Raw genomic sequence first — 14,274 nt, 5'->3', positions numbered from 1 at the left:
TTACTCCATCTGTTTCTCATTCCAAAAGTTATCTCTGCAAACTGGGGGATGAAAGTGGGGAAGTGGGGGGTGATGAGAGGGATGAAGAGGTCTGGTAACAGGTAGCCAAGAGTTGAGTGTTCTGGTGTAAAATCTGTGGGGTGCTATTACTTCATTTACCTAACTAAAGGTTTATTTTTTTTAAAAAGTAAGCTTATTTGAGATGTGTGGTTATTTACCCACCCCTTCCAAATCCCTCTTATATTCAAACTTGTGGATTTCATCTATTTTCGCAAATAAGATTCTGCCAGAAAATCATTTTATATCATTAGGTAACCACATTATATTCTTATGCCTTCAGTAAAGATGATTATATATACCACTTCTTCCATAACTGGCTTAGTAATTATTACTAAATTACTCCTCAGCTTTTTCTAGTTGAGATAAAAATGCTTCTTTTAACTTTTCTCATGGGTCTCCTCCCCTAATCTTTCAGTCCTCTTCAAAGATGTGTCTTGAAACCTCTTTTTAAGATCTTTATAAATCCTCTAAGATCTTTTAAAATCCGTAAATAGCTTACGTTGTGATAGCAGCTTGAGAAACGCTGGGAACATGAAGGAATTGCTTCAGGAAGTCTTGATGCTGCCTACTCTTTGCTGAATCTCTGTGTCAGAGAAAAATGCTGATTCAGTTTGTATTTTCTACTTTTTAGATTCTAACTTTTACAAACGGCATCTGGCATCCTATTAGTGGAATCTCACGAGTGCAGAGTCAGGGACAAAGGGACATTGCACACTGAGATGTGGGAGTTACTAATCAATGTATTTCCATATTATTAGCTCTTAAAAACCGAATGCAAGCATATTTAATTAGATTTCTACCAAAAACCAATTTTTAAGAAGGACAGTGTTCAGGACCAGCCATTTTTAATAACATCTTTTTTCTTTTTGGTCCGGGGAAATATTTTATAGGAATAGGACTTGTCTTCTGTTATGCCTTTGAGCTGTATGTTTTTGCTTATTCTCCTCTGTACCTGGGTAAACTGGTCTCTTCTTTAGCGACTGAGCTGTAACGTAACTTTCCCTGGAAGAACTGAATTGAAAGTTGTTCCAGCACTGAGGCTGTCAGCAGAGACTAACAGAGAAGATGTGGTAGCAACACAAAGATTTTAGAGGAGTGACTTAAATCTATATTTCTCTTGGTCAAGGATTTGGAAATTTTGAAGTATCAGGAGATACAAAAGGTAAAGCTTGAATTTTTCTGCCGTATTTTAGATTTGTTTTCAGCTTTTAATGCTTGCGTGACTTCCTCCCTTTTGAAGACAGAGCAAAAGGTATTGATTTGCCAACAAACAAGACACTTAAATTAGGTCACACAAAATAGTGGCAGAAAGGAGAATAGGATTGATGGGTTATTTTCATTTCTAGTCTGATTTTACCTAATTCAGTTACAGGAATTCATTCATTTCAAATTAGGATATAACGGATTTGTGGAAAAGTAAAGGAAATATCTCGAGCTGATTAATGTAAAAGTCTTTAGAAAAGGTAAGTGCCTCCTAACCATGTTGACTAATGGAAATAGATGTTATTTTTTTTTTCAATTAGGAAAAGAGAGAGAGAGAGAAAGAGAGAGCGAGCGAGAGAGAGAGAGATAGGTTTGTATATTAACAACACTAAAAGCCAGGAATAGTGTGGTGTAGAGGCCAGCACTTAACCTGTGTAAGAATAAGTAAGTCTTATTTATAGCCTCCATTTTATTAATGAGAAAATTGAGATATTAAAAAAACATTTCACTTTAGGGATTACTTTAGAATAATCTAGAAGCAGGGGTCAGAAGTCTCATGGGTACAGATGAAACAAGATTAGCCATGAATTGATACTCGTTAAAGTTGAGTAAGGAGAAAGTGAGGTTTCATTATACTATTGTTTCAAAATGTTTTCTGTATTTGAAATTTCCCAAAATGAAAAGTTTTTAACATGTCACTAATAAACATCAAAATTCAAAACCAGATTTTGCTGATTTCAAGCTTGTTTTCTCTCTAATATATGATACACAGAATGATTTCTGAAAAACTGAAGAGCAATTTGCCAACAAGATAGTAAATTAATAAATTAAGTTTTATTTTGGAAAGTAATACTTGCATGCTGAATGGCCTCAAACAAGCATACATGAATCTTAGTGTTAAGATTTATTAAATGGAAGCAATCTTTTCCTCTGTTGAACAAATGAGATGAAAAATTGATTTTTAAAAAATGTCTTGGTGTTACTACATTTAATTTTGTATTCTGAAATGATTTCTTTTTGCCTTTTGTTTTTAAAGAAGATAGCTTCTAAACATTTTCTAGAAATTACCTGTTTATAGAGATAGGTGAGAATGACGATTTTGTCCATGAGACAGAGTAGATTTAGGGAATTTGTGAACTAATCTTTAATGAGATTGAACTTTAGCTAGGGCAAGGAAAAAGTTTTTGCTGTAGCTAATGAGAACCACTTCCACTGGAATGGCCTTACAGCTTTATTTTATGCAGTTCTTTCATTCCTTTACCTGTTAAGTGAAAAGGCCACCTGTTTAATGAAAAGGTTTCTTAAGAAATAGAATGTGCCTTAACTACACCATAAATCTATTTCTTAATACAAAGTTATTCCATTGAAGACACTATGCTAAGTGAAAGAAACCAGAAACAAAAGGCTATATATAAAATAATTCCATTGATACGGCAATATAATGACCAAGTATATGGATAAAAATCAATCAGTTGTGACCAGGGATGAGGGGTGGGGAGAGGGGACTGGCGGCAGGGGAACACAAGGGCACAGTTTGGGCTGATGAAACTCTGTTTTATCTTCATTGTTGTGGTGGTCACACAGCTGTACATTTGCCCAAATTCTTAGAACTGTACATAAAACGTGTGAACTTACTGCGTGTAAATTATTTATCATTGAATCTGATTTTAAAAGTATAAAGATAAATAGATACAGATGCATAGTTTTGAAAATAGGCTTCTTTGTCCATGAAAGCACAGTGGCCATGCACTTACCTGAATGTCAACAGGAAGCTCCAGTCCTTGGTTGTCAACCACAGTCATCATGATGGGCTGAATCATCAAGGCAATGAAGGGACTGATTCCAAACACCAGGGTGTGGTGTTCCACGCTCAGATTAATGCCCATCTGAAATCTGTCATCGTACAAATGAAAAGAGTTTTTAAAAGAACACACACACATGCATTCGAATACAAAACAGTGAATTGTGTTCTTCTCAAGGCTTTGTTCTGCTGAGGAAGCTCAGGTTTCTATTGACAGTTTTTTTTTTTTTTTTCTAAAAGCTCTTTTAGCAGAGATAGTCCAAAGAAATAGACAAACGGGATGATGTAATGTATTTTAACATTCCATGGGATGGGATATAGTATGCTAAGAATTTAAAACTAGTTAACCAATTCTAAAACTAAACCAAATTTTCAAAATACTCTGCAACTAAAGAACACTGAACATTGTTTGAGATAAATATGGCTTAGCAAGTCACTTTTAAAAGTAGACATATCAGGCCGAGCACAGTGGCTCACACCTGTAATCCCAGCACTATGGGAGGCTGAGGCAGGTGGATAACCTGAGGTCAGTAGTTTTGAGACCAGCCTGGCCAACATGGTGAAACCCTGTCTCTACAAAAAAAAAAAAAAAAAAAAAAAAAGCAAAATTGTCTGGGTGTGGTGGCACATGCCTGTAGTCCCAGCTACTCAGGAGGCTGAGGCAGGAGAATCCCTTGAACCTAGGAGGTGGAAGTTGCAGTGAGCCAAGATTTTGCCACTGCACTCCAGCCTGGGCAACAGAGGGAGACTCTGTCACCAAAGAAAACCAAAAAAAGTTGGCTGGGCACAGTGGTTCATGCCTGTAATCCCAGAACTTTGGGAGGCTGAGGTGGGCAGATCATGAGGTCAGGAGATCGAGACCATCCTGGCCATGGTGAAACGCTCTCTCTACTAAAATACAAAAAATTAACCAGGCATGGTGGCACGCACCTGTAGTTCCAGCTATTCAGGAGGCTGAGGCAGGGGAATCGTTTGAACCCGGGAGATGGAGGTTGCAGTGAGCTGAGATCGTGCCACTGCACTCAGCCTGGTGACAGAGCAAGACTCCATCTCAAAAAAAAAAAAAAAAAAAAAAAAAAAAAAAAAAAAAAATAGACTTATCAGTAAGTGAAAACAGGTCAGTGTGATGATTTTTTTTTTTTTTTACTTATTTAAAGACTTAATTACTAGATCATAAATTGTCTGAATTAGCAATTTCAGAGTCAAATTGGTGAATATTTCTCTGGAAAGTCCCAAAATTATTTCCTTTCATAGGTCATTCAATCTTATAATTAATTCATTTTAAATAATTGTACTGGGATGTTAAATTTAGTCAGCCAAGACTGACATATATAGTTAAAGTTCTTCTCCACAATTTAGTTAAAACATTTGTAATGTGAATCTATTTACAAAATGAAACCAAATGAAAAATGTGAACTATTTTCATGTCCTTTCTAAAATCTTTGCATAAAAAAACAAATACAAGCATTTTAAAACGATGTGATTCAATGAAAAGGCATTATTTCCATGCATGAATATTGCCAACTAAACATAGCAAAAACCTTAGATGACCCTAGGTCCCACACAGTGACCATGACAGGTGGTCCAAATGGGACTTGTAATTTCAGGTGTTGCTTATTCAGCTAACAGTTTTCCCCTTGAACAAGTGTGGAACTACGTAGATGCTTTTAAAACTTAGATGAACTCAAATGGCAGATTTCCTTTTAGTATGCAAATTATTTCATGTTGGAATCTTGATTTAATCCTTACAGATGCCTAAGCAGCTTGACAGTGATTTATTTGGTTTTGGATAAGACCTCTACATGTGATGGATTAGAAAAAAACACAGTTCTGACGGTGAGCTCAGAGTGGCTTTGAATCCTGAGATTTTCAGTTCAAACCCCCAAATTATTTCCAAGATACCTGAAATTACACGTAATCATACTATCTAAAATCTTATCTTTTTTTTTCTTGGTTGTTTTGTTATTTTTATAAACTATAGATATATACAGTTGATAACTCAGGATTTCTAGCCAATAACCATATAGTTAACACCACCTTAGAAATTAAAAAAAAAAAAAAAGCCAGAAACATCTTTAAATGACTTGTCACACCAACAGCAAAATGGACAGAGTGAGGAGAACATGAGAATGCCTTTTCCTTTAAAAATGTTTAGAAAATGTACAACTTTGATACAGCTTCTCCACTTCATGTAACCCACTGACAGTCTCTAGAGCACTTTGAGAGAAGTATGCTCGTGATCAAATTTTATAATTAAACTAATGAGGGAAACAGACACTTCTCAAATAAGAGATGTGTCAATTATGGTGCTCCCCTAAGTATTCACAAGGAGACAGATGTACAGTTTTTTTATTCATCCTCCTCCTTCTCCTACCCTCCTCCTTTTCTTCCTCCTCATCTTCTTCATCTTCCTCTTCCACCTTTTTCCAGGCAACTTCAGCAGGACCCTTTGCACCATCAAACTTTCCTTTCGACTTATATTCAGCACCATCCTCCTCATTCCTCTCCTTCAGCTTTGCCGCCTTAGTGATGGAAGGCTGCTTTCCGCTGTCACTTAGGTTATTCCTCCTCTCACCCAGCCTTTTTGCCACGTCTCCAATAGAGATGCCAGGGTTTGTGGATTTGATCTTGGGGCGAAATTCTGAACAGAACAGGAAGAATCCAGATGGTGGCCTTTTGGGGGCATCAGGATCCTTCTTCTTGCCTCCCTTAGCTGCTCCCTTCATTTCCTGATCATAGCGCACTTTATCCACCTTTGTCATTTCATCAAATGTAGATTTCTCTTTCCTGGACATTGTCTTCCACCTCTCAGAGCATTTCTTGGAAAATTCTGCAAAACTGACAGGGACCTCTGGGTTTTTCTTCTTATGTTCTTCTCTGCACGTCTGCACAAAGAAGGCATAAGCAGACACCTTGCCCTTTGGTTTCTTGGGGTCACCTCTAGCCATCCTGACTGTATTGTTCACTAGTCTGGGCAGTGCAGGGCATGACACGTGGCTTAACGCTCCCCATCCTCGAGACAGCTGCCTCCACAAGAGCTGCCTCTAAAGTCTTATCTTGAAGCTCCCACTGGGTTATTTCACAGTGGCCTCCACTTGGTCACTGTGGAGAAATTAAGCTACCATGCAGAGAACTTTGCCTAGGACTAGCAAGATCTTAGAAAAATGATTTTTGTATTTATGTTCTTCTATTTGGCATTTAGCACTAAATACAGATGAGCCTCTGGGAGATTGTCTGTAACTTAAAAAATAGAACCACCTTGAAGTTTTATTTGATCATTTATATATTGTGTATTATGGAAGTATGAGATTAGCATTTCCTAATTTACCCTATGACTTAAAGGAAAGTAATAGGAACATCTGACAAAGCATAAAAAAATTAGGTTATGCCTGTATAACAATGCAATGATTAAATTTTTAAAATTTCAATAGCTAAAAGTTTTCTTTTCATATTGTATTTATTTATTTATTTGGGAGACATACTTACCAAGTGCCTACATAAAGCAAGAACTAGAGGAAACACCAGAGGCATAACAGCAAACAAGCTAGACAATCAGGGCACCCATGGAGCTTGCACTCCATCAGGGAACAAAAATTAGTACCAGATAACTGCTTTGATTAATGTTTAATTAGATTGATCCGTTTTTATATCATAAAAAATGCAAAGTAAATATCTTTTTATATAAGAATTACAAATTAGGGCAGGCACAGTGGCTCGCGCCTGCAACCCCAGCCCTTAAGAAGGCAGAGGTTTGGCAGATCACTTGCAGTCAGGCATTCGAGACCAGCCTGGTCAACATGGAGAAACCCCCTCTCTACTAAAAATGCACAATTAGCTGGGCGTGGTGTCGCATGCCTGTAATGCCAGCTACTCAAGAGGCTGAGACACAAGAATAACTTGAACCCAGGAGGTGGAGGCGGCAGTGAGCTGAGATTACACTACTGTACTCCAGCCGCAGCAATGAAGCGAGACTCCAAAAACCAAAATCACAAATTATTTTATGGAAACTTCTATCACATAATGTCTGGAATCATGGATGGTCAACAGTCTTAGAATTTCTTATAAACCTGATTACTAACCCTTTGTATGAGATAAATTTATTCTACACTTGCTAAATTTGTAAGTTGCCTAGAAGTTAGAGCAGTAATTAGATGTAAATGAACTTACAGAGATTGAATTCACACATGTAGAAAATGATATTTTGTCAGTATGCTGAGTTAGATATGTAAATGATAATTTTATTTAGTGCCAAAGTTCACACATCAATTTGGTCAAGTTCCCTTTTTTCTCTACTGAGTATGTCTGCAGACATTAAAATACTAGCTTTATTCAATCCTTGTCCAGTAACTAATTTTAAAAATGTCACCCAAATTAATTATATCTGAAATAATTTTTCTCTTCACTAAACTTACTGATCATCTGACTGAATTGACAAATTAGATAAAAGATGATTGTGCAGGCTTTGGTAGAAAGCTCTGCACACATTCTCTGGGAAAATCCTAACACTCAGGTAACGAGTCTCATTTTAGAATAAGGTTAACATGCAGTAGAAATACAATATGGCTGCTAACCAACATGTTCTGAAATATTCAAGAATAATATACATTTACCTTTTAACAACATGGAGGTTATAGTCAGGAATAGTAAAAACAACTGAAAAATTATTATTATTATTTTTACTAACTTTCAGTTTCTCCTTCCTAAGTATAGCTATCGACCACGAAGCTGAACTGATTTAGGTTTGGCTAGAATTATTTTTCCTAATCAAGAGATAGATTGCTAAGAGAAAACAAAATATTTAGAATGAATGAATATTGGGGGAAGATAGAGATTTACTTTCTGTTACAGTAAGAAAATAATAAGTTAAGCTAAAAATCGTATTTTTCCATAAAGAAAAAATAGGCAAAAACTGCTGAAAATAAAATAAAAACAGAAAATCTAAAAGCAATTGCAGGCTGGGCGTGGTGGTTCACACCTGTAATCCCAGCACGTTGGGAGGCCAAGTGGGGCGCAGACCACCTGAAATCAGGAGTTTGAGACCAGCCTGGCCAACATGGTGAAACCCCATCTCTACTAAAAATACAAGAATTATTAAGATGGGGTGTCTTGCACCTGTAGTCTCAGCTACTCGGGAGGCTGAACCAGGAGAATCGCTTGAATCTGGGAGGCGGAGGTTGCAGTGAGCCGAGATCGTGCCCCTGCACTGCAGCCTGGGCAGCTGAATGAGACTGGGTCTCAAATAAATAAATAAAAATTAATTAATTAAAATAAAAGCAATTGCAACAAAAACAAAATTTGGCAAATAGGCCCTAATTAAACTAAAGAGGTTCTGCACAGCAAAAGAAACTATTAATGAAGTAAACAGACAACCTACAAAATGGGAAAAAATATTTGCAAACTATGCATCTGACAAAAGCCTAATATCCAGAATCAGCAAGGAACTTGCACAGATTAACGAGCCCAAATCAAACAGCCCGATTAAAAAGTGGGCAAATTAGGCCAGGCGTGGTGGCTCACACCTGTAATTCCAGCTCTTTGGGAGGCTGAGGCACGAAGATTGGTTGAGTTCAGGAGTTCAAGACCAGCCTGGGCAACATGACGAAACCCTGTCTCTACAAAATCTACGAAAATCAGCTGGGTATGGTGACATCCCACTGTGGTCCCAGCTCTTTGGGAGGCTGAGGCGGGAGAATCAATTATCACTTGAACTCCAGGGGCAGAGGCTGCAGTAAACTGAGAAAGATATGTAGGCATGTCCCTTTTTACATTTCAGATATTAATAACTTGTGTTTTTTCCATTCTAGGCATGAACACTCTCTCTCATATTTATTAGACTTTTCAAATGACTCATTTGGCTTTGCTAATCTTTCCTATTTTCTATTCCATTGATTTTATTTTTTGTTATGTCTAACATTTTCTTCTTTGAGTTTCATTTGCTGTTCTCTTCTAGCTTCTGAAGATGAATGTTTACGTGACTTAATTTTTGTCCTTTCTCTTTTAGAAAAAATGAATACATTTGAGACTGTTTCTCTCCTTGCACTGCTTAACTGCTTGCTATAAGTTGTGGTTTTTCGTATTTTCATTGCCGTTCAGTTCATTATTTTCTAAGTATAATTTTTTTGACGATGTTCTTTCTTTATGTGTAAAACATTTGGGTATTTTTAAACTACAATTGTGCTAATGATTTTAGCTTAATTGTGATTGTTAGAACACTTTTTCCATAGGATTTCAATCTTTTGATATTTATTGAGGGCTACTCTTTGGCCTAGTCCAAGCCTGTTTTTGGTTAACTGTTCTGTGTTCCCTTGAAAATAATCTTTATCCTGCAATTGCATACGGTTTCCACATATCCATCACTGCAACTTTATTCAACATGCAGTTTCAGTCTTCCTAATCCTCACTGATATTATTTGTCTGCTTGTTATTTAGAGAGGTGTGTTCACATTTGCAGCTGTGAGTGTGGACTTTTTTATTTCTCAAATTTTGTTTTGGCATTTTGTTTAATACACTTTGAGGCTCTGCTTTTTTGTGCAAACCTATTTAGAATAGTTCTATTGGCCAGGCACGGTGGCTCACATCTGTTATCCCAGCACTTTGGAAGGCTGAGGCGGGCTGCTCGCTTGAGGCCAGGAGTTTGAGACCAGCCTGGTAAACATGATGAAACCTCGTCTCTACTAAAAATACAGAAATTATCCAGATGTGGTGGTGCACACCTGTAATCCCAGCTACTCAAGAAGCTGTGGCAGGAGAATTGCCTGAACCCAGGAGACGGAGGTTGCAGTAAGATGAGATCGTGCCACTGCACTCCAGCCTGGGCAACAGAGCAGGACTCCCTCTCAAAAAAAAAAAAAAAAAAAAAAAAAGAATAATAGCTTTATTTATCTAGTTATTAACACTTTTATCATTATAAAATGACTATGAAACTCACAATCAAAAGACAAATAACTCTGGTGTTACCGCTTATTTCTTCTGCTATTAGGTTAACTAAACTAGCTTTCCTTGTATTAGCATTTGTACAGCACATCTTTTCCCATTCTTTAACTTTTCAATCTTTTGGAGACCTTATTTTCAAGAATGGTGTCTTAAAAGCAACATAATTAGGTTTCAAGTTTTAAAATCCATTCAGCTGACTTTGTCTTATAATTGGAGTAGTTAGTTCAGCATATTTTAATGATTTTGCTGGTATATTGGGTTTTAAATTTACCATCTGTTTGTCCTGCCTGATTTATGTTCCTTGTTGTGTTTCTTGCCTTTCTTTGCATTAATTAAGTTTAAAAACACTTCCCCTTCTTCATTAGCTTGTTAGTAATATTTTATTCTACTATTCTTTTAGTGCTTACCATATATGTTATAGCATGAATTTTTGACCTAGCAGAGGCTACCCTAAAATAGTATTTTTACCACTTCTTTTACAATATAAGGATTTTGCAATATTTTAAGTCTATTATTTCCCCTTCCTTTTGTGCTATGACCATCATAAATTTTAACTCCACAAAGATTTTTATTTATTTATTTTCTTGAGATGGAGTCTTGTTCTGTTGCCCACACTGGAGTGCAATGGTGGGATCTCAGTTCACTGCAGACTTCACCTCCCAGGCTCAAGGGATTCTCCTGCCTCAGCCTCCTGAGTAGCTGGGATTACAGGCACCTGCAACCTTGCCCAGCTGATTTTTGTATTTTTAGTAGAGACGGGGTTTTGCCATGTTGGCCAGGCTGGTCTCAAACTCCTGACCTCAGGTTATCCTCCTGCCTTGGCCTCCCAAAGTGCTGGGATTATAGTCATGAATCACCATGCCCAACATCTACATATATTTTTAAAACTAGAAACATTAGGAGAGGTGCAGTGGCTCACATCTGTAAAATTCCAGTACTTTGGGAGGCTGAGGAGGTCAGAGAACTTGAGGCCAGGAGTTCAAGACTAGCCTGGCCAACATGGTGATACTCTGTCTCTACAAAAAATATAACAATTTAGCCAGGCATGTTGGTGCACACTTGTTATCCCAGCTACTCAGGTGGCTGAGTCATGAGAATTGCTTGAACTTGGCAGGCAGAGGTTGCAGTGAGCTAAGATTACACTTCTTCACTCCAGCCTGCATGATTTTGTCTCAAAAATCAAGATTTGCTTAGATTTACTTACATATTTATCCTTTCCGGTATTATTTTTCCTACATTACTGCAGTGCTAATGGTGATCGTTTCCATTCTGCCTGAAGAATTTCCTTTATTTTTTTTTAGTGTAAACCACAATAGTTTTGCTTAATTTTTGTCTTTAAAATGTCTTTGATTTAATTTTTGATGAATATTTTGCTGAGTATAAAATTCTAGGCTAGCAGTTCTTTACTTTTCACACTTTAAAACTGTTCTTGGGAGGAGGGCAAAAGTTGAAAAACTACCCATTGGGTACTATGCTTACTACCTGGGTGATCGGATCAATTGTATCCCAAACCTCAGTATCATGCAATATACCTGTGTAATGAACCTGCACATGTACTCCCTGAATCTAAAATAAAATATGACATTATTTAAAAAAAATAAAAATAATGGGCTGGGTGCAGTAGTTCATCCAGCACTTTGGGAGGCCAAGGCAGGCAGATCATGAGGTCAGGAGTTCAAGACCAGCCTGGCCAATATGATGAAGCCCCATCTCTACTAAAAACACAAAAATTAGTCAGGCGTGGTGGTGCACACCTGTAGTTCCAGCTACTCAGGAGGCTGAGGCAGAAGAATCTTTTGAATCCGGGAGGCAGAGGTTGCAGTGAGCCGAGACTGTGCCACTGCACTCCAGCCTGGGCAACAGAGCAAGACTACATCTCAAAATAATAATAATAATAATAAATAAAAATTAAAATGTTGTTTCATTGTTTTCTGGCTTCCAGCATTTTTGTTGAGAATTCAGATCTCACTCTTACTAATACTCCTTTGAAAGAAATGCATCTCACCTTCATTTTGTAGACAAATAGACTAGAAGACTTGAAGGCCAAAGAGCATGTCAAAGATTATTCTGCCAATAATGTTCAGCCAAGGAAAATATTTTCAGGTGTTTATTTCTGATTAACTTGCTGTACAGAATTAAACACACTGTTACACAAGAAATGAGAAACAGCATCTAATTCCTTGAGGTGTTCTCCAACCAGCACCTGCCACCTCCTTAGCTCATTTTCTTAACTTTATAATTAATCTAAATCAAATACTTCATATTTCTGAACTACCATGTGATATACTATTTATATATAGCTTTATAGAAAAGCTTTACTTCTATAACAGCCCTGAGAATATCTGATAAGTTGTTTCAAAGAGAAATAGACATGTTCTGACTATACAAGTAGTGAAGGAAAATTGGGAGTGAAAACTCAATTTAGTCAAAATCAGAATCACATCTTATTGTGTCCATGTTGCTAAATCAGACAAAATCAAAACCTAACGATATATTATCGCTTAGGAATTGTAAGAACTTCATTTTTCCCCCCTGATTAGGAATCTTAGTCAAGTGGTAAGTGAAAGTTGATTCAAATGGGAACACAGTTTCATTGTCTCTTACAGGAAGTGTTAAGTACAATATGGCAAAATGCTATTCAGAGGAACTGGAAGAATAAATAAACATGTTTTGTTGCTTCAGGTTTAAGCAGTTAGAGGAAAGAAATGGTAAATACTTAACATAGCTATGGTTATAAGGAACATATAACTTGACTTGAATGTCAAGAGACCAGCCTAGCACACCCAAATGTTAGCTGTGAAATGCATGAGAAATAGAGAACTGGCATCTGCTGCTGAGAAGAACACCAAGGGCAACTCTCGCAGAAGATCCCGGTTAATTTTGACGTAGCCACTGTGAAGGCTGCCACGGCCGGTAAGATAAGATGAGATAAGATAAAATAAAATAAAATAAAATAAAATAAAATAAAATAGCATGTACTACATCTTGTTAATCCATGTATAGTAAAAATAGCACACAGCTGTGTTAAAATCCACAGTTACAGAAGCACTAAAGCGTTTCCAGCCTACAGTTAAAAAAATGCTGACTTATTGTGAACTTTGAATGAAAAATTGCTTGATCCACTTCTGTCAATGGTACGTATCATTTTCTCTTAAGGATTGAAATAGACCAACTGAATTTAGGCTTCCATGAATCATAGACTGGAGAGGACCCATGGAGGGCCATGTTTTCTTTCCTCTTCCCTTTGCAGATGTTAAAACTCAGGCTTAGAAACCTGGGGTCAAGTTAAAAAAAATATGTGACTTAGACAGCAGATGCTTTATTTAGAAGAAAGACTATTGCAATAAAAAGAACTCTCTGATTGCAGAAATCTGCATGACTCAAAATCAAACAGAAAAAGGATTTTCTTTTACAGGGTAAAGAGGGTACAAGCAGAGATAAGCAGAATCTCTGCAGAGGAAGCTGGACTCACAACGGGAAATGGTCAGTGGCGTTTGACAGGAAAGTATCCCACTGTGGTCAGCCGATTCTCATTTGGAGCTGATAAGAGGGACACATTCCACATTTTTTTGTGTTTGCTCAGGGTTTGGAGTAAGCAGCATTTAGGGGCCTGTAGGAAATCAAGGAGCCCGAATAAAGTCTGGTCAAGACAAACAGAGAATGAGAAATGGGAAACTGAACACTTGGTCATTGGCTTAAGATGCACAAGGTCGGGCCGGGCACGGTGGCTCACGCCTGTAATCCCAGCACTTTGGGAGGCTGAGGCGGGTGGATCATGAGGTCAAGAGATCGAGACCATCCTGGTCAACATGGTGAAACCCCGTCTCTACTAAAAATACAAAAAATTAGCTGGGCATGGTGGCGCATGCCTGTAATCCCAGCTACTCAGGAGGCTGAGGCAGGAGAATTGCCTGAACCCAGGAGGCGGAGGTTGCGGTGAGCCGAGATGGCGCCATTGCACTCCAGCCTGGGTAACAAGAGCGAGACTCTGTCTCAAAAAAAAAAAAAAAAAAAAAGGATGCACACTAAAGATTCCTAATTGGGGGGGGGGGGTCCTGATCTTTTCTTCCATGCCCTTCCTGTGTGCCTATTACCAATGCCCTAGGAAGGATGGCCTCTCTCTCTTTGCCCTTGTCTCTGTTTTCTCTTTCCTTTCTGTATCACCATTTAACAAATTTTCTCAAGATCCCTGACAGAGGCCAAATTTCTTTTCAAGAATTCCCTCTGCATACTTCTTCTCCATTTGATTGTTTGATTGATTGGTGTTTTATACTCTG

At 37.6% G+C, this 14,274-nt stretch overlaps 1 pseudogene; it reads right to left on the bottom strand.

Annotated features, from left to right (window-relative positions):
* Positions 1–6,546: 6,546 nt before the first annotated feature.
* LOC141584682 (uncharacterized) lies at positions 6,547–14,069 on the bottom strand (annotated as a pseudogene).
* Between the last annotated feature and the right edge of the window lie 205 nt (positions 14,070–14,274).

This window comes from Saimiri boliviensis, chromosome 5 (genome assembly GCF_048565385.1).
Source record: "Saimiri boliviensis isolate mSaiBol1 chromosome 5, mSaiBol1.pri, whole genome shotgun sequence".
Classification (NCBI taxonomy): Eukaryota; Metazoa; Chordata; class Mammalia; order Primates; family Cebidae; genus Saimiri; species Saimiri boliviensis.
This window is presented reverse-complemented; position numbering and strand designations above follow the sequence as displayed.